Source organism: Dendrobates tinctorius, unplaced genomic scaffold (genome assembly GCF_039654945.1).
Source record: "Dendrobates tinctorius isolate UK_male_01 unplaced genomic scaffold, ASM3965494v1 ptg000075l, whole genome shotgun sequence".
NCBI lineage: Eukaryota > Metazoa > Chordata > Amphibia > Anura > Dendrobatidae > Dendrobates > Dendrobates tinctorius.
In genome coordinates this window covers 17,511,976-17,533,409 of record NW_027361743.1, presented here as the reverse complement: position 1 = coordinate 17,533,409, position 21,434 = coordinate 17,511,976, and positions in this window count along the sequence as shown.

Here is a 21,434-nt window from a genome sequence, read left to right as displayed (position 1 = left end):
TTGACTTACATTGGGTTTCGTGTTTCGGGACGACCCCGACTTTTCCCTATAATCGGCCGATCTTGCTCGACCCGACTTTTGGAAAAGTCGGGTTTCACGAAACGAAACTCGACCCTAAAAAACCAAAAGTCGCTCAACTCTAGTGGGGACAATATGGCAGTTTCATAAAGTAGTATTCCCTGGTCACCTTTATTATGGGTTGTATGTGGCAGTATACACACAATTCATGTTTTCGTCAGAATTCTGTCATGAAATACCTTAAAAAGCTACAAAATATTTGCGCAACAACAAATTTTGCTTCTTTTTGCATTTTCACACCAGACCCTGACAGCGTCACCAAAATCAGTGGAGTTGTGTCAAGATTGGGAATGGTTGAGCCCTAACATCTAATCCATTAAAATTGATGTCACTTTAATGAATCCTTTAGTGAATCCAATTCAATTCATCTAGGCTAAAAATGTAAAAATCAATAAGTTGAATGTAACCAACAAGTGTTAATTCTCAGTGGAGACAAAAAGCAAGGATTTTTTTTTTTTTTAAAAGTGCACTTAATGTTAGTAAGAAGTTAAATATGAAAAAGAAAACTTTAGAACTTGGTTATCAAAGAATATATTTAACATGTCGTTTTTACCGTAAGGTAAAAATATTACTCCAAAACAGTGTTTGAATCGCTGTGTCCCAAAATTATGTCAACAAAAACATAAGCACTCATGCAGCTACATTAATTTTTTTTGGTGACAAAAATTATTTAATATAAACCAAATATTGATAGTTTTCTTTGAACAAATATTGATCTTTTATTATGTCAAAAAAAATTGTTTTTGAAGTACGTAGGATTTTTTTCTTCTTTTATTTGTCTCATTTAAAAAGTTACAGTTCTTTTTTTTTGCACATTACATATTTCCTGTAGAATTAAAGCTCCTATTCTGGCCCCAGTTATAGAGGCAGACAGCCCTGATCGTGAAACATTTCCACTGCTTCCATTGGTTATTGCCCTCGCTTATATAGCGCCAACATATTACACGTCTCCTGTCATCACTTTCCTCATTGGAGCTCACAATCTTGAATTGTCTATCTGGCAAGCCTTTGCAGAACACCCATCCAAAACACAGGGAGAACATACAGACTTCTTGCTAATGTTGTTCTTGGTGGGATTTGAATGCAGGACCCCAGCGCTGTAAGGCTGCAGTGCTAACCACTGAGCCACCGTGCTACCCCAAGGCCAATTATTGGGCATCTTTTGAGAAGGGTCAACATAGCTCTAACTTATGATGTTTGAATCACACAAAGTACATATGACCACCCTTTTTACAGCCCAAAATAAATGCAGTACAAAAAACAACATTTCATAAGAATATATAAACCCCACTTCCACCAGACCCCTCTGTATTGACATCTCCAGCCAGAACCCCTTGTATAAAGATGCCACACTATTTTTCAGATGCCTCCAGTCTTACCCAAGAAGGGATTTGATGGCTATCTGCCACACTTACTATCTTTAGCTACTGGCAGTTGTATGATTGGGATTGTAGATACAGGTGTGATCACTAGTGGACCCAAAGGTAATGAAGACTTGCCTCTTTCCCTGGGAGAACACTGCTTTCAACTGTACCCATATCCTCATGGCGCAAAAACAGTTGATTACTACAGTAGAGCAGTGAGCAATTGGCTCCTTGCTCCACCTTTTGTTCTAGTAAAAGCCAGAAGTTGGGAGTACGCAGAGGATTTCAGATGGCATCGTCACATCACTTCACTGCAACTTGCAATAGATGAGTTTAGTGCACCACTTTGTTGCTCGTACACACCTAGAACATCCCTCCACAAGGAAGTAACAGTAAAGAGAAATCCAGGAACCAGGGCACCAGGCATCCTCTTTTTAGTAATTTTATTAGTACAGAAAAATCACAATATTTCGGCTGCCCTGGGCATTTTTCAAGAAATAAGAAAAGAAAATATTTGCATATCTCTCTTTCTTTAAGGCTTGATATAGGCCCTGCGTTGCCAAAACATTGTGATTTTTCTGAACTAATAAAGATACCAAAAGGATGACATCTGGTGCCCTGGTTCCTGGATTTCTCTTTACATCACTTCACGGCGCCAAAGCAGTGGACTACAGGTAAGACCAAGCCTCTGGCTGTATAAGTGGGGTTCAGCCACAGTCACTTTTAGTGATGAGCGAGTATGCTCGTTACTCGAGATTTCCGAGCATGCTCGGGTGTCCTCCGAGTAGTTTTGACATGCTTGGAGATTTAGTTTGTGTCACCGCAGCTGCATGATTTGCGGCTGCTAGACAGCCTGAATACATGTGGGGATTGCCTGCTTGTTGGGGGTGAGGCCAGAACAAGTAGAGGTGGTTTTGATTGGATGGCTGAGAGTGCCACAATTTGAAGAGATTCAGTGCATTGATGCCCAACCACTTGTTCTGTTGGAGGATGAGCATGTTTGAAGGGTAGTGCAAACGATCAGTTGACCACCAGCTATGATGATGCTGATGAGGAAACATAGGTGCCAACTGCTGCAACATCCTGCTTTGTATACACCAGTAATATATTATTGTTGTTATTTATTTTTTGAGCTCCATTGATTCCATGTGCTGTACATGAGGAGAGGTTACAAAACACAAATTACAGTGAACAAACTAATAGTGACAGACAGATACAGAGGCGAGAGGACCCTACCCGTGCCACCTTACATTTTACAGGATAATGTGGAAGGAGACAGTAGTTTTGAGAGTTGCAGCAGCTCTGGTGTTGGTGAGGTTGCAGCGAGGTCATTGCAGGCTGTGAGCTGTTCTTAAGACTTGGATTTTCCAGTTCCACTTGAAATTTCCGAATGTAGGGGATAATCGTATGTGTTGGGCCCCAGAATTCTACAGGACAAGGAATACTCGGTAGAAGTCTTGCAGGCGATTGTATGAGGAATGTACGATTGTGGAACAGAGAAGGAGGTCTTGGGAGGACCAGAGATTACATAGTGGGAGATATCAGGAGATTAGTTCAGAGATACATGGAGGAGATAGATTTTGGACGGCTTTGTAGTTTATTAGTGTTATTAGTTTGAATTGAAATTAGGAGACATTCAAGGGATTTGTAGAGTGGAGGAGTAGGACAGCACAGTTACAGACTGGACGTGTGATGATGCAATGGGGATGATAAGGTCTTAGACCCTACATGGAGTTAAGGCTATCCCAGTGACATGGGCAGTTCAGAGGAAGACGTGGTGGTCATGCTGCCCAAGCTGTATAGCAAATGAGAGTGGAGGGTGCAAAAGCACAGAGCCATTAAGTTGACTGCTACTGCCCACCGCAACTTTCCCCTAACCTTTCATTAACTTGGACAGAGAAAAGTGTATATCTCGGCTTTACAAATGAGCGGGGACATATACAGACAAAAAAATCAATACAAGGTAAGAAAATTTAAACAGTTACAGGAGGAGTGAGGGCCCTGCTCACAAGCTTACAATCTACAATCTACATGTTGCCTCCTCCTCCTACTCCGCTTCCTCACGTCTCCTCAATTGGTCACAAAGTGCGGGTAGTGTGTGCGTCCTTTTGGCATTCTCTCCTTGCTGCTGCTGGCCTGTCTGTGGTGCAGCCTCACTTCTGTCTTCCTGCTCTCCACCTCATATGCGCTGTATACACAAAGAGGAATCCCACCTTGCATATGCTGGAGAGATTTTAAGCAGTAGCAGGCAATAGTTGAGTTTCAGCTGTAGCACGCATGAGTGTGTCGCTCTGCAGAACAACATTTCACCAACCATGAGTGGTCCTCCATGGGTGATGTGTGTGCCGTGCTGCACTGCTTGGAATACTCCACCAATATGGCCAACGTTGATGATGCCATTATCACTGTTACTATCCCACTTCTATGCCTACTAGAAAAACAAAACTTCAGGTGATGATGGATGAGGTGGTGGTGCAGGAGGAAGAAGTGAAGGAAGAACAAAGACCATTCACTCCATTATCATGCAAGGCATTGACACATGCCTTGTAGAATTGGTTCCTGTACCAAAAGTGGCCTGGTCCAAAAATGTCTTGCCAGGGGACAGTTTTGTATAATGAGAAGGAGGAATAGGAGTATGAGGAGGAGGATGAGGAACAACTGTGTTAACAGCAGGGTGGCTTTCAAATCAGCTCAAGGGCATCAATGGAGCATGGCTGAGGGGATACACAGGATACAGATGATACAGAGGGCCCAGACATTATATCTCCCACTGAGGACAGCTTGTCATTGCCTCTGGGGAGTGTTGCACACATGAGCTGCTGTGCCTATGTAACGACTGCCGAGTTTCCTGGATTATTACAAGAGCTGATTACTGGATGGCCACCCTGCTGAATCCCTGCTACAAGCACATGTCATACTTACTTCCATCACTAGAGTGAGATAGAAAAATGAGGGAATACAAGCGCACACTGATTGGCACACTACTGACAGCCTCCTCACCTGACAGTGGGGGCTCAGTGGAAGTACAAGGCAGAGGAGGATGAAGACGCCAAAGGAGCTGAGGCACTGGCACCACCTTGGAAGGGATGGTTAGCAAGGCAGAAATGTGTAAAAACTTACTCAGCATGTCTTAAAATCCAGCTCCACTATCTGATACGGTTCTTATTTTGGTACAGTACAAACAGATGTTTTTTTTTGTACAGTGCAAAAAGAGGCTTTTTGACAAAGTGCTCCCAGAGGCATTTTTGTAAAGTCGAAACAGAGGCTTTTTGCACAGTAAACACAGATGCTTTTTGGCACAGTACACACAAAGGCTTTTTGGTAAAGTAGAAACGGAGGCTTGTTGACAGTACACACAGAGGCTTTTTGACCTAGCACTCATAGAGGTTTTGGTAAAGTAGAAACAGAGGCTTTTTGGCACAGTAGAAACAGGCTTTTTGGCCAACAAATGGGAAAGAGATGGCTGCAGAGTAGAACATTTTTTTTAGACAAACTACTCGTATAGACACAGCGGTAGAATATAATAATTTTTTGGGCCCATAAATGGGAAAGAGACAGCTGCAGAGTAGAACATTTTTTTAGACACCATACTCACAAAAAGAAAGTTGGAGAGTAGAAATATTTTTAGACACACTAGTTGCAAAAAAACGCTGCAGAGAAAAATTATTTTTTTTACACATTACTCACAAAAAACGCTGCAGAGAGCAATCATTTTTTACATACACTACTCGCAAAATACTGCTCCAGAGTCCAATTTTTTTTAGACGCAGGAGGTGCAGGTGTAAGCAGGTGCGGGAATGCAATGACACAGGGATTGCAGAAGAAGGCTGTATAACAAGGTTGTTTAATTGGCTAACAAAGAAAAGGGTGGCAAAGGTCTCCTCGCAGGGAGCTATTTACATTAACCAATGGATAGTAATGAGGGGAGTAAACAAAGGGTTAGCGTGACAAGTCTGATATGTAAATGGCACTTATCATGGTCTTCTCTGGTCCTCATTCGAATACAATCTGATGCGAGTTGTAGTACCAGCAATGGCTGGCGTGGCGTCCTTAGGTGGATCCAGCGAATCACGGTCCAGCTTCTGGCGGCAACGGGCGGTCACCAGTTTTATCCGTTGAGTTCCTAGTCCATAAATCTGTGCAGCCAAAGTAGAGAGCACTGCAGGAGTCTCTGTCCAACACATGTGCTGCTGCTCGTCTTTCTGTGACAGGGGATGCACCTTGGGACCCTGCACCTTGCACACACTCCTCCTTACGAGCACAGCCCTCTGCTTATCTGGGCGTGTGGTGCTCTGCACACTCACTATCTGGAGCGCTGGCTTAATCTCTGCCGTAGCTCATCTCCCCACTGCCTGTCACCCTGCGGAGCGAGCCGAATGCCTGCTTCTGCTCGTGCTGCCGGGGGGAAACTGACTCCTGCTTTGTGTGCTTTCAGCTCTGTTTCCGGCTTAAACAGGCCCCTCTTCCCAGATCATGGAACCTATACGGTCCCCTATTCCTTCCCCCGGACAACATGGGATGCAGCCTCAACAGTTCCGGACCCGGCTCAATACAGGTACCCGCAGCCCGGTCTTCCTCCTTACATAGGTCCAAGTGGAGGAATAGATGGACGTGGCGGTATAGATGGAAGAGGCAAGGAAGGAGTAATCCAACACTTTTTTCTTTTTTTAATGGAACTGACTTAAAACAACCTACAATTAAAACTCAAGCTAGCAATCTAGAACCTGGATGCTCTGGTACTCGCAGGTTCGCAGGATGCAGTGACGAGACGGAGGCGGAGCAAACTTAAACCTTTATATATTAGTTATAGGAATAACTGGCAAGCTGACAATAGTTTTCCTTGCAGGAAGTTAGACAGTAATGCACATAACCAACCCAATATCAACTACCCGGTCGGAGCCGGCAACTATATGACCGTGATAAGGCCAACTACGAGTCCCGGAACTATTATTAACTACCAATGGACTGTCATTTATCCTTCTCTGACATCCTGCAGAGTTGTTGTCCGGGAGGTGTCCGTTCAGCGTCTCAGCCCTTGGGCCCAGCCGAAGAGGAGTTGTCGCAGGCTTCTGGCGTTCCGACGCCCAGGTGTTGAAGGGGCACAACAGGCCCCATGAGGGTTCTTCAGTGTTGGGGCCCCTCACAGAGGTGAGGTGCTGGCAGCCACTGTCCTGGACATATAGGCCGCAGCAGTGGCAGTGGAACAGGGCAGTGGCGACCGCGGGGTGCAGCGTCTGGGCCGCAGCCGCGGTGTGGATCGAGATAGTGGCTGCCACGAGTGGTAGCGGACAGGTCACAGACGCAGGATGGAGTGGGGCAGTGGCAGCCATGTGTGGCAGCGTACAGGCCACAGCCATGGTGTGTATCGGGATAGTGGCTGCCACGAGTGGTAGCGGACAGGTGGCAGCCGTGGGACGGAGTGGAGCAGTGGCGGCCGTGGGGTGCAGCGTGCAGGCCGCAGCCACGGTGTGGAGTTGGCCAGTGGCGGCCGCCGGTGGCAGCATAGCATACAGGCTGCAGCCACAGTATGGAGTTGGGCTACAGCAGTCGCGGGTCTCTCTGTCTGGGGTGCGGGTGTCAGGGCTGTGTCACTTCCTCGCGCTGCTCGGTGCTGTCCTCTCCTTGGATCAGGTGAGCTCCCTTTCTGTCTCCCTGGAAGACGCTGACTTCCTCCAGCTCTCCAGCACCACCTAGGTTCCTGCCTCCTGCTCCTTCTCTCTCTCTCTCGAGTGCCCCCTGCTGGTTCCCTGTGCTCCACCCCCACAATTTCTAGAACAGCATTGGTCCATCCTCTAATCACATACCCCGGAAACAGACCCCCTGGGAACCTTGGTGACAGCCCCCTTGGTTCCGGCCCAGTTACACAGTGGGGGCTCTCTCTCCTACAGGGCTACGTTCAATTGGAGGAAGAGATTGGTGTGGTGGTATAGGATTAAGAGCAAGGGAGTAGAGATGAACGCCCTTGTTTGGAAAACATTCGCCAATCTCAAATTTGGCATGAAGGTTGCACATTCAGGTTCGTGTTCGGATTCCTGAGCTTTTTTCCTAAAAATTGTCAAGTCGGCCAAAGTTCAGCAAATGACCAAGTTCAATAAGGGCTCTTTTAGACATCAGTGTTTCCAATAGCAGCACGTGACACAAAACAGCACACACACGTGCACACTAATGACACGCGGATGATATTCACGTGTCATCAGTGTGACATGTACCTGTGCCTGGGAATCAGCAGTACTGTTCGCACTGTTCCCCAGAGCCAAGTGCTGAAGAACACAGCTCACATCACTGTCCCCTGCTTGTGCTGCGATCAGCACTAGCAAGGTACAATGTTGAGAGTTGTATTCAACTGCTGCCGCCTGTGCTATAAATAAATATAAAAAAATGATGTGGAATTCCAAAAACATTGGGAGCTGCCCATGGGCTCTGACTCTCCCGTATGACTCCACTCTGCAGCATGTGTGCTAACATTTCTTTCACTTCCTTGTGAATCTGCAGCGGGAACTGCCGGTATCTCTTCCAGATCGGTGCGGCACTTCCTGTGGGTATCTTGTGAGTTATGACTGTTGTGCACCTGAAGTCATCTTCATGACAGGCAAAGACATTCTGGGTACGTGTGGCGCCCCCAGGAGCATGGTCGCCACAGTAGCATTACCTTCCTCCTAGGGAGTGTGATGTCATGCTTGGAAGCAATGAAGGGTCTCTCTGTCAGTTAATCACAACATACAACACAGTTTTCATTCCAGGCCAGCAGAGGGAGCTCTGAACCAAAACTGGGGGAAGAGCTACTCTCTGGGGGCCAGCAATGGGAAATTAGTGAGTTTGTGTGAGGAGGGCAACGTGTGTGGATGTGAGGAGGGGAGCTGGAAGATTGAGCAGAGTTCAGAGCTCACTTCTAGCTATAGCGCATGATCTGGAGCCCTGTCTCCAAAGTCGTATGGATACTAATGGTCCTGCGACAGACACCGGAGGAATAGGAAGCTGTAAATGCTCTGTTCCCATATAAGACTTGGAGGCACAACAGCAACGAATGAGCCAGAAGAAGAAGAAGGCTAAAGCTGTCTGCCATACGAGGGAGTTCTAAATGAGAACAAGCAAGTGGAACTTCAGTGTAATACAGTACTGCAAGTACCTACGATAAGCGCTAGAAAGGAGACTACACAACCCATCTTATAGAGAGATTCCTAAGTTGCTTCCAGGCCGGCCAGCCTCTGTTCCATCTGTAATCTGGAATTCTGGACTGCATTTACCAAGCAAAGTAAAGGTAAAAGAAACTGCACCCTATTGTGTCCTTGCCTTCTTCCTGCAAACTCTCCTGCACTGCTAGATCTCTGTGCCAAACACTACACCCTCTTCCTCAACACCTATCCTCTTCATCTACTCTGCCCTGGGACTGCAGCCCTGCCTGTGGAGGGTTACAATATCATTGCTGCACCACACCATCTGTCCCAGAGGACCTGTTTGCAGCGTCGGCTTAACATCTTCATTGCCGAGCACCACAGGTGGTGTCACGTATCATCCACTCCTAAACTTTAATCATCAGCCACACTCTCAACCCCTTTTACATGGGCGCCCAGGGCCACGGACTGGGTCACCGCTACTGTGACACTTCCCTCTGAGATACCGGCCTGGTACCGAGTACCCCACAGCCCTGGGAGGGTTACCCATATGCTCCAGCACAGCTTCCACCTGTTGCATCTGTTGCAGTGAGAGTCCCATCAATTCAGCCCGCATCTGCTCCAAGATCTGACGCCCTTCATGCTTCCAGACGGATACTCTTGGGACATGGTAACGGCTACAGTCCAAGGGTCTCCTTGTTTTATTGCTAGCTGGACGACCTCTGGTTCCATTAGTTCTTCCGGTATGCCTCTCACATGTGCCACTTCACTCTTCGGCTAGAGCGTAAGATTGTCCTCCCCCAGGTTGACACACCACAGCACTACGTTACCGTCGAGGGTAATGACTAATTTCCGAGCAATGAGGCTTCCTGAGGGTATTTGATCCATTGAGGTTGACTCTATTTGGACTTACATTCCTTTGAGTGGTTTACAAGCTCACAACGTTTCTTGGGCCTGGGCAACCTGTATCAGTTATTGAAACACCTTCCTCTGGAGGGTTCGTGGGCTCCATTGGTTCAGAAAAGCGTCTGGCAACTCGCTGATCAAGAGAGTCCTGAGTTCTTTCAGCACATTCATCCCCAAAGTCACTGCAGGGCTGTTGCCAGGGTCTCCAGCTGTCAACACAACTCCTTTCCGGCCCACATTCTTACGCACACTATAATTTGCATCCAAACCACCCCTGTGACCGGGATGGGCAGCTGATTGGCTGCTGTCAGCTTGATTACTGAGTCCCATTCTGACCGCGTCACCTCAGGAAAATAACGTCTGAAATACACTTCCAGCATGGTGGTTACCTGCGATCCAGTATCTACTAGACAGCGAATGGGTTGCTCATTCATCTCAGCCCATACGTGGGGACTCATAGAAATTAAACTTTCAGGACTGCCTTCTCTCCTCCTTGGCTTCTCAGACTACTGTCGGTGTCCCCAGCCATCAAGCTGCCACTGCCGGTGGGAAACTGACTCCTGCTTTGCGTGCTTTCAGCTCTGTTTCCAGTTTAAACACTCCCCTCTTCCTGGGACATGGGACCTGTATGGTCACCTATTCCTTCGCCCGGGCAACATGGGACGCAGCCTCGACAGTTCCAAACCCGGCTCAATACAGGTACCCGCAGCCCGGTCTTCCTCCTTACATACTGTAGGTCCAAGTGAAGGAATAGATGGATGTGGCGGTATAGATGGAAGAGGCAAGGAACACTTTTTTTATTCTTTTTTTTAATGCAACTGACTTAAAACAACCTACAATTAAAACTCAAGCTAGCAATCTAGAACCAGGAAGCTACGTCCAATTAGAGGAAGAGAATGACGTGGCGCTATAGGTTTAAAGAGCAAAGGAATAGAGATGAGCGACCTTGTTTGGAAAATGTTCGCCGATCTCAAATTTGACATGAAGGTTGCACATTCAGGTTCGTGTTCGGATTCCCGAGCTTTTTTCCTAAAAATCAGCAAAAGTCGGCCAAAGTTCGGCAAATGACCAAGTTCAGTAAGGGCTCTTTCAGGTGCTGAAGAACACAGCACACATCACTGTCCCTTGCTTGTGCTGCGATCAGCACTAGCAGGGTACAATATTGAGAGTTCTATTCAACTGTTAATAGTGAGAGCAGGAGGCAACTGATGGGACTATTGGTCAGCCGCCGCCTGCGCTATAAATAAATATAAAAAAATGCGTGGGATTCCGCTGTATGTTTGATAACCAACCAGGCAAAACTGACAGCTGTGGGCTGCAACCCTCAGCTATCAGCATTAGCAAGGCTGGTTATCAAGAATAGAGGGGTCCCCATACCATATTTTTAAAACAAATAATTATTTTTGACAACCAGACAAGCTAAAGCAGAAAGCTAGGAACTGTTATTCTCAGGTTGATAAGGGGCCATAGATATTGCCCTTCCAGCCTAAAAGTAGCAGCCAGAAAAGGCGCATCTATTAGATGCGCCAATTGTGGCGTTTTGCCCCGCTTTTTCCACTTTCCCTGTGGCAGTGGCAAGTAAGGTTCATATTTGTGGGATTAACATTTCCTTTGTATTGTCCAGTGACATCAAGAATCTCTATTATTAATCCTATTGTTACAGTGGGTATGGAAAGTATTCAGACCCCTTTAAATTTTTCACTCTTTGTTTCATTGCAGCCATTTGGTAAATTCAAAAAAGTGCATTTATTTCTCATTAATGTACACTCTGCACCCATTCTTGACTGAAAAAAAAACAGAAATGTAGAAATTTTTGCAACTTTATTAAAAAATAAAAAATAAAATATTACATGGCCGTAAGTATTCAGACCCTTTGCTCAGTATTGAGTAGAAGCACTTTTTGAGCTAGTACAGCCATGAGTCTTCTTGGGATTGATGCAACAAGTTTTTCACACCTGGATTTGGGGATCCTCTGCCATTCTTCCTTGCACATGGGCTGCAGCCATTCAGCTTTATTAGACTGGCGAACCCAAACAGGAAACTGGACACACAGTAAAAAGTCTGTGTTCGCGATTTGGTACCAGACACATGTTGTGCGGTACGGACCCTGAACTTTACCGTTTGGGTTCGCTCATCCTTAATTATGTTATATACCTTTCCTTAGACAGGAATCACTTTGCAGATCAAAGGATGTGGTGACTATACAGTTACTGAGATTTTTAGGTGTAAATAGTCAACTTCTTTTTATTTTGTATATGGTGTTTTGAGCAAAATTAACATCTGGGAGTTCTGATCTGAGCGCTTCTTGGTCTATGAATTATGCATCTGGTAATCAACATTATTGCTGTGTATAAATATAGAAAGTGCTGGCTTGGAAGTTGCTCCAAAGCTCAATTATTCCTGCCACATAGAAGTGCCTTTTCATGTTCCTCCTGGGCCCACTTGAGTCCATCTTTAGAGCTGGACTTCCTATTAGAGCATGGTTTTATTTTAAACATGCTGCACTTATCCTTCTTGTTGACTCAATTGATGTACTTAGAGCATTAATCCAAAGTTTGCTTCCTGCGTCCTATCAGAAATCTAACTACAGATTGTACACAGTTTGCCAAATAACATCAGTTTGGTCATTCTGGTGCCTTACCATGAGGCAGTGTGCTCACAAATGAGTTTTTAGTGAATTTTTGACTCTGCGTATGTTTGCTGCTTCAAAAATGTAGCATCTTATAGAATCATAGAATGGTAGAGTTGGAAGGGACCTCCTGGGCCATCTGGTCCAACCCCCTGCTCAAAGCAGGATTCGCAAAATCATCCCAGACAGATATCTGTCCAGCCTCTGTTTGAAGACTTCTATTGAAGGAGAACTCACCACCTCTCGTGGCAGCCTGTTCCACTCATTGATCACTCTAACTGTCAAAAAGTTTTCTCTAATATCTAATCTGTGTCTCCTCCCATTAGGCTACCTTTACATTAGGCTACCTTTAGCTCTTAGGCTACCTTTACATGCTGAATATTTGGTGAGTTTTTGATGTTGCAGAATTCCTGCACCATTTTGGCATCTGTTAATTAAATTTAGGTTACTTCTGCTTTTTTCATTGTGTTTTTGAGTGCGTTTTTTACATGCATTTTTGCCACGTTTCTGATGGTGCGTTTTGTTATCTCTTGTTGGCGTGTCATGTTTTAAACAAAGCTGTTTTGTTTGTTTTTTTTTATACTGTAGATCAGATGAGCAGACTGTCAGTCATTATATGACTCACACTAGTAACTCCTTTTTCATTTACAATAATCTCCGGAGGCAGATTCTCAGGGAGATCTATGTCTGGCCCATAGATCATCCCAGTTCATTAGTAAGACATCAGATCGCAGATATCAGGGTATCATCTAATTCAACTTCCTATCACTAACCTGCCCATTTAGATGGCTTAGGAGGGTTTATTCTACTGCCAGATTTCCTTTAAGGGAAAGTAGAACATAGTTATTATAAACATTATACAATCTGCTCATTTTTTGATATGAAAGCTTTAGCAATTTCTAGCTGGGGCAAGTCATACAAGAAGTCTCCATCAGGAAAGATCCAAGCAAAGGCACGTGACGTACCAGAAGGTAACACAATTTAAGTGCTTGTTAGCACCATGCTTTCCAGTTGTAAATTAGTCCCATTGTACCTTTATGGTAAGTGAAAGTGACGTGCATTTTCCACACTGGAGCTCCTGGCATGAATTACTTTCAATCTGCCACTTTTTTTTTTCAATTACAGAAGGTCAGCACCCCAACCAGTTTTATTTTACTACCGATCACTGTCAAAGTTGAAAAACAAGATTCTTCTAGCGCGAGCAGACAGGAGCATAAACGTCTGTTTTATACTTTTTTTGTCTAGACGTACCTTTCAGATACTTCGCTCATAACGCTTTTCATCTGGATATATGACACGCTACAGACCTCTAATGGTTATAGGAGAATGGTTTTGTCATGTGAGAAAATAAATCTGTAAAAAAAAATATAAAAAGTTCTCAAGGGGTGAGTTAAATTTGCTACTAGTAGATTCCTTGAAACGACCGACATGATGAGACATTGTACTGTGCCGTATTCTCCCAGATTCGGTCAGTCAGGTGGGAACAAGAACTTAAACCTTGTGGCTCCTTAGCGTGTCTGATCTATGTCAGCAATGACTTTGAGATTCCCGGCCAATTACTACCCTCGGTAATTGTACACCAGTTAACCGCTATGTGTTTTGGCGTCTACTAAAATGGAATATGGAAATCTTGCTCGTTGTACCAGGACTTCTATACCACAATGTCAACGGGCTGCACTTTACACCTGCCATCTTCTGTTACTCATTACCAAACCAGGGTTCTAAGTAGCCTCTAGCTTTATGGAAAAATGACACATTGTAAGCATTAGAGAAGAAAGTTACTATATTTTTTTACTAATGTTTTAATGCTCCTAAGGATTTTCCTGACATAACTTGGATGTTATTTTATTTTCGTTTTTTTCCCCTCAGTAGTAGTACAGTAGGATTTCGTCTTCTTGACTGTGAGCCAAATTGAACATTAAAACCAGGTGCTTGCACTGGCACAATTGAGTATAACACCTGTGAATAGAGTTAGGATTACATCATGTGTTCTACCCCGATCCCACAAAAGGCTCTATACTTCTTCTCAAGTAACATTATAATTTTCAGTTTGAGACTTCAGACAATGTAGCCCTGGCATATACAAAAGTCTATAAAGCCAAAGACATCAAGACCAATATACTTCACAAAGCCGATGAAACTGTTTGATTTGAGAAAACTCACAAAATTAAAAACCGGTTTAGTACGTTTATTACAGTCGGGCGAGCAGCTAGCTGAAATTTGAAGGTATAAGTTTATTTTGAGATATGGTGAAAGGAAATCCCCCCTCCCCCCCGAAATCCTTTGGATGTGTTGCTTTTCTAAATGCCAGTCACAGTAGCTTCTTGTAGACCATGGGCTTCCTAAATTGTCACAAGACCACTATTGCTTCTAAACAGGGCCCTATCAAGATCTGTACAGGTACAGTTGTGCTCAAAAGTTTACATACCCTGGCAGATTTTTTGTCCGGGCAGCTTTACCATGTGAGAAAATAAAGAACCTCATCCACAACTACCACAAAAGATTTCAAGCTGTCATTGATGTTAGAGGGTGTGTAGGGAAGTGTACTGACCTATGGACCTGTCTGAAGCAGGAAAGTGAATGTAAGATGTGAAGTAAATATACTTAACATGAACTGGTATATACATGTGGGAAGACAGCTAGAAATAGTGAAAGATGGTGAAGTACTGGGTTTTTGCCACTAGAGGGAGAGAAAGAACAGCAGGAGAATGAGACGGTGCAGTACTAAGGTTTGGCCACTAGAGGGAGATAGAAGGAAGCAGGGAAAGGACATAACAGCAGCTAATGCTAAAGAAACCGCAAAGTCATAGTGGGCGGAGTTACAGGGACTCAAGGGGGGAATTCCCAGGGAGGGGAATAAAAAGGGGGGGAGTTCTAGAAGGAAGCCAGTCCAGGAGGAGGAGTTCAGCAGAGGGGAAGACTGAAGGAGAAAGAGACTGAAAAGAGGAAGAGCTCAAGAAGGGACTGTAAGTAGAGACAGTCAGGGGGGTGGTCCTGACAGGAGAGCCGCAGTACAGAGGAAGCCCGGGGGTACCAGACGGACGGACTCGGACAAGGGAAATGCTGTGGTGGTAGGCCTAGGGCAGCCACAGCAATAGAACGGCGAGGGACGTCACTGTAGGAGAGAAGAAGTTGCAAGGTACCTGGGCCTGTGTGTACGGAAGCTGTCATGTTGCTGTGGTGTTGCTGTGGTCGTCGGGAGGATGGCCAATAAAGAGGACCTGTTGAACGTACACTGGTGTCTGTCTCCAGTCTGTTCGCGGCGAGAAAGGGACCACCCCCCAGTCGGCACATGTACCTTCAGATGCAATACACGGTATTAAGAAATGGGGTATGTGAACTTTTGAGGAGGGTCATTTGGATGTTTTGGGTTGTCATTATGATTTAAAAAGAGAAAACACAGTAGTTTGACAATAAATAGCTTCACCTAACCACTAACCATGAGTGGAGAAAAAGTTTTGGTGTTATCATTCGTATTCTCTGAAAAAAGGCGAAGAACGCAAACATTCTGCCGGGGTATGTAAACTTTTGAGCACACCTGTATCTGTGCATTCATTTTGTGGCCACTCACATTCCTGTACTTTGCTGCCCAAATTCTAATTCTATATAATGTCTCAATAACTCCACCATAGACTGCATGTACATTACTGTCATACAGTGCCTTCATAACTGTGACATACATTAATGTAAAGGAGTTTCTTTCCTACTTTTATACTACAGGCCTAAAAACTAACCGATACAACTATCTGCCTGTTGTACCTGGCACCAGCACAGAGTGACTGCTCTTGCCGGTAATTCAGCTGCTTTACAGCTGCTTCACAGTCTCCTCCGGGCAGTTCTGTCAATGGGGCATGACTGCCAATGTCATGCTGATTGACAGCCGGCTCCCCGCAGTTAGGCAGCAGGGAGCCGGCTGTCAAAAAACGTGACGTTGGTAGTAACGCGCCGTTAATAGAGCAGAGCCAATGAGAAGCCATTACTCTGTCGACATGACATCAGCAGAAGCCACAGAAACACCAGCATGAACAGTTTGTGACTGCTCTGTGGTGGCAAAGATTGGCTCCGGGCAATATAGGCATGTCGTGTGCAACTACTTGCCTGTTAGTTCTTAGGCACATGGTTGAAAAAAAAAGTCACAGATGCTCATTAATACAAAAAAAAATTAGATCTGGTTAAAGACTGTTTCTTACCTGGTAGGCTATGAGTGGACCGATACGTTTTGAGGACTAAATGGTAGAGAGAGACTCTGGAACAATTGCCCAATTTGGCCTAAGTTCTAAATGGTCGGTAATGTCAGCTTGAAATCTGTGTTAAAAAGTAACCTTCATTTATTTTTTTTTCATAAATCAGTAGTAGACGTGAAAATAATAAACTTTGTCATATATTTTACTAGAGAAATCCTCTTCTTTGTTTATTCTGGTCTGATCATTCATGAATACAGATTTTTCCATTACTGAGATAGGGGATGGCAGTTGCTGCTCATAAACTGACTATATCTGACTCTATTTCTTTCCTCCTCCTCCATTCTCATTTCTCCAAAGAATTTTGAAAACATCAACTGCCATGTCCTATCTAAGTTCACAAGTAAAACCTGTATTCAGTGAAGACAGATTTTCCAAATACTGAAGTGAAAGATCAATCCAGGAGGAGAAAGAAGTACATTTCTCTGCTATATTGCAAAATTGCTGATTTATAAAATGAAAACTAAAATAACAGTCACTCTTTAAAAATGTTAACTATATTTTTTCACTAGTCTCTCTGATATTTGTCCAATGCTTAAAGGGGTTGTCGCACCATCAAAGTTCATTTTAATCAATAAATCTTGGAATAAAAATAATTTCCACAATTGGATGTGTTTAAAAAAAATGTTCCTGTGCTGAGATAATCTTATAAATGTGCCCCTGCTGTGTACCGTGCAATGGCTGTGTCTGATCGTACAGGAACATGGTCTGATCATACTACAGCTCCTGGGCAGGGAGGAAAGCAAAAGAGTATACAGACAGGGCACCATAGGATCACAAATAATTTTTCTTTGAGGGAAAGCTTTTTTTAACAGCAGGCAGGGAAATGTTTTCTCTCACAAAAAGAATCAGCTGTGATCCCATGCTGTCCTGTCTGTATACTCTTTTGTGTCCTCCCCTGCCCAGGAGCTGTAGTATGATCAGAACATGTTCCTGTACGGTCAGACACAGACATTACACAGTACACAGCAGGGTCACATTTATAAGATTATCTCAGCACAGGAAAAAAAAATTTTAAACACATTCAATTGTGTAAAATATTATTATTCCACAAAGTATTAATTAAAATCAACTTTAAAATTAACTTTATTTGCGGGAAAACTCCTTTAAGTCAGCTAACAACAGTGTGGGCAATTGGATTGTACGGCACACAGAGCTGCAATCTTCTTCTGAAAGCTGCTGCAAAAAATCCTGTGATACAGAAAATGTCCCTTTTAATGGCCGTCATAAAAAGATGATTGGGCAGTAGAACTAGGGAGGTTTTCTGGACCCTAATGTATGTAACAGCTGAAAAGCACGTTTAATCTAAAAACAATTACCGCTTATACATCGGATAGATGATAAGTGTTAGATTGGCGGGGGGGGTGTCCAACTGCTAGGATCCCTGCTGATCTACAGCCATCTAACCTTTGTCACAGGTAGGAGCAGTTATAAAGCAGTTACCAAACTGGCACCTGAATATTCTATATAAGTAATAGTAAATAATAATAATAATGACATAGACAAATGAATAACATTATTATTTACTAATAACTAGAGATGAGCGAATTTGTTCAGAATTTCGCCCCGAATCTGATTTTGACATATTCGGGCCATATTTGAACACTATACATGCCGAATGTTTGTCTTATGAACATATTCGGTAATTTCTACTCTCATTGATGCTAATGACGTTCGGCTGTGTTCGACGAATATTGCAAAACAGTATTCGAGTCCGATCATATTCGCTCATCTCTACTAATAACTTGTTAATACATCCATTTATAAGCCACTTCCCTGCCCCAAGCCTCCTGAACTTATCAGTCACCTGAACCCCCAAGTGACCAAGCCAAATTTTTCAGAACTGACGTGTCACTCCATGTGGCAAGCATGGACCTTTGCATCATATCCCAGTGATCTTTTACTGTTTTTTACATGAAATATTATACTTTATGTTAATGATAAATTTAGGTTATACCTTCAAAAAATTAGCAAATTAATTATCCCTTTAAACCACATAATCATACCACACAAAATACTGTATTTTGCGGACTATAAGACACACTGAACAATGGGACACGCCCCAAATTTTGGGGAGGAAAATAGGAAAAAAAAGTTTTAAATAAAATGGTGTTGCATCTTTTAGTCCCATTTTACAGTAGCTTATTTTTCTAGGGACCTATTCATTTTTTAAGTGACTTTAGGGGATCTATACATTGGAAAGCCCCCAAAAGTGATACCATTTTAATAATGTGGCGCCCCAAGGTGTATAGTCGCCACAGTGGCTTTGCCTTTCTCCAGGGGAGGGTAATGCCAGGCTTGGAAGCAGTGATGGGTCTCTCCAGCAGTTAAGCTAATGCATGCAACACAGTTCCACTCCGGGCCAGCAGGGGGAGCTCTGAACCAGGATTGAGGAGCAGAGTGCTCTCTGAGGGTCAGGAGGAAGGAGTAGTCAGATAGTGTGAGGAGGTCCATGTGTGCAGATGTGTGGAGCGGGGTGAAGGTTGAGCTCCAGGAGGAGAGCTCCCTCACCGCTAGAGCGCAAAGACTGGAGCCTGGTCTCCACGGTGGTACAGATACTAACGGTCCTGCCACAGATACCAGAGGAGTAGGAGGCTGTAAATGCCCTGCTCTCACCAAAGACTTGGGACACAACAGCAATTGAATAAAGAGCCAGGACTCCCCGAGAGAGGCTACAGCTGTCTGTCATACAAGTAAAGTTCTAGGAACATCTGAAGAGAGGCATTTCAGAGTAACTAAGTACTGGAGTGCTTCACACTACAAAGCGCTAGGAAGGAGACTGCACAGCCCTTCTGCTGAGAGAGAATCCTGATCTGCTTCCAGGCTAACGTGCTCCAATACCATCTGTAATCAGGACTCTGGACTGCATATACTCAGTAAAGGTACAGAAACTACAACCGCTGTGTCTTGTCTGTTCCCTACGCTTTCGGCACTGCTACATCCCCGTGCCAGCTACATCTACACTGCCCTGGGACTACAGCTCCACCTGTGGGGAGCTTTACCATCTAAGCAGCACATACCATCAGTTCCAACGGATCTGAATGCAGCGTTGGCCTAACACCATATTTGCCAAACACCACGGGTGGCGTCACAAACTATGCTACCATTAACTACATCTCCCCATTGCTTGGGCGCCCAGGGCCAAGGACCGGGTCACTGCTGCTGTGACACATCCCCCCCTGACACTGGCCCGGTACCGAGTACCAACAGCCCTGGGAGGGCTACCCAATTTGGCGTCACAAACAGGATTACGGAGCCCGGTATACCCGGGTTCTGTGTGCCATAGACTGTGTTTGTGAACTGTGTGAATTTGGCGCCATTTGCCGCCATTGCCGCGCTGCTTGGCGCGCGAGGGAAGAGAGAGTCGGGCCTTCGTGGGCGGAGCCTGCCGCTGAACGCGAAGAAGAGAAGTGCCGCGCGGGAAGAGAAGACAGCGCGCGAGAGGAGGAGGAGCTGAGGCCTACAGCCCGGAGCGTCGGGCCTGTGAAGTGGCCGCCTGTGAGCTCACACAAACCCCGGCCCTGGCTAACGTTAACTGGGGGGGAGATGTCCGCGCCACAAGCCAATGCAGCGGCAGACGCCGTTGCTAACCCCGCGGTACCGCCAGGAGGAGTGCCCGCTGCAGCGGTCCCCTTAATGCCGCTATCCATGCCCTACATACCGGGAGCGGCCTGGCTACCGCAGTACTCGGGTGAGTCGCATACCCTGAGTGAATTTAAAGAGAGACTGTGCAGCTTGTTTAAAGTTTACCCCCTGTCTGAAAGCCAGAAAGTGAATATCCTGATTGGACAGCTAACGGGTGCCGCGCTGAGGGAGGTGAAAGCCTGGCAGGACACCGATAAAGAGACTGTTGCAAAGGTCCTGGCCAAGCTGAAGAGCACTTTTGACACACGCACTGCAGCTGAAATCAAGATGAGGTTCTTTGGCTGTAAACAGAGGGCACAGGACAGTATCAGAGACTATGCTCTCAACCTGCAGGAGGCGCTACGAGCAGTTAAACAAGTTGACCCTGACAGTGTAAAGGAAGAAGATCAACTGTTAAAGGAGCAGTTCATTGAAGGGCTCCTGTCCAGTACCCACAGAGGACAGTTATGCATCATTACCCTGCAAAACCCTGATTTGAACTTTGCTGAGTTTAAGGACAGGGCTATCCGGGTACTGCAGGAATCCTCTGATAGCCGTCCAGCGCCCCCTAGGCGCCTAGCGATCACCTACCATCAGGAAGCTACAGCCTTTCCTTCCATCCCTGTGGAGGCTGATGCCCAGACCCTGGAAAAAATATCCAACAGAGGAGCTGCGTCTTCAGGTCCAGGAGCTGACCAAAGGAATGGCTGCACTCTCCAGAACCATGCAGTCCCTGCAGGATTCCTCCAAAGAAAAGGTCCAGCATGCTTCCAGTCCAGAGGATGTCCCGTGGCTCCGGAGGAGGAGAACCCTGCCACTTCGAGGAAGGAACTACGATCGATACGACCAGGACGGACGTACCATCTGTTGCCGCTGTTACAAGGCAGGTCACCTTGCAAGGTACAGTCCTTTAAACGAGCAACCCCTGGGGCAGAGTGCCAACCCCCAGGAGTAGGATCACCAGGCCCAAGGAACTGGAGAGCCAAGTATGTGGGAGGGAGATCGATCCTTCCTGTGGTGATTGACGGCATCCCCATGAACGCTTTGCTGGACACTGGCTCACAGGTGACCACTATGCTGTATATTTTGAACAAGAGGTACTGGGCTGATTCTGAACTCACCCGTGGCCCAACTGATGAACTAACAGTAGTTACTAGTAATGGTCATACCTTGCCACAGATTGGATGCAAGGAAATTACTGTTAAAGTGGGGCGGGTAGAGCTAAAATCACAAGGACTGATAATTGTTGATATTGATCGATGTGAATGTAATCCCATGATGACTCTTGGTACAAATGTAATTGAAAACTTTCTGTCCAAGGTTATTGTCTTGTTGCAACAGGTGGCTGAGACTGCTGGTTCCGGTGAACAAAGAGTCCTGCAGAAAGAGATCTGAGCCCTGATGCAAAGGCAACAGGTAGAACTCTCTGGCGGAGAGATTGGCAGCGTCAGAGTGAGTGATGCTTTTCCCATTGTAATAC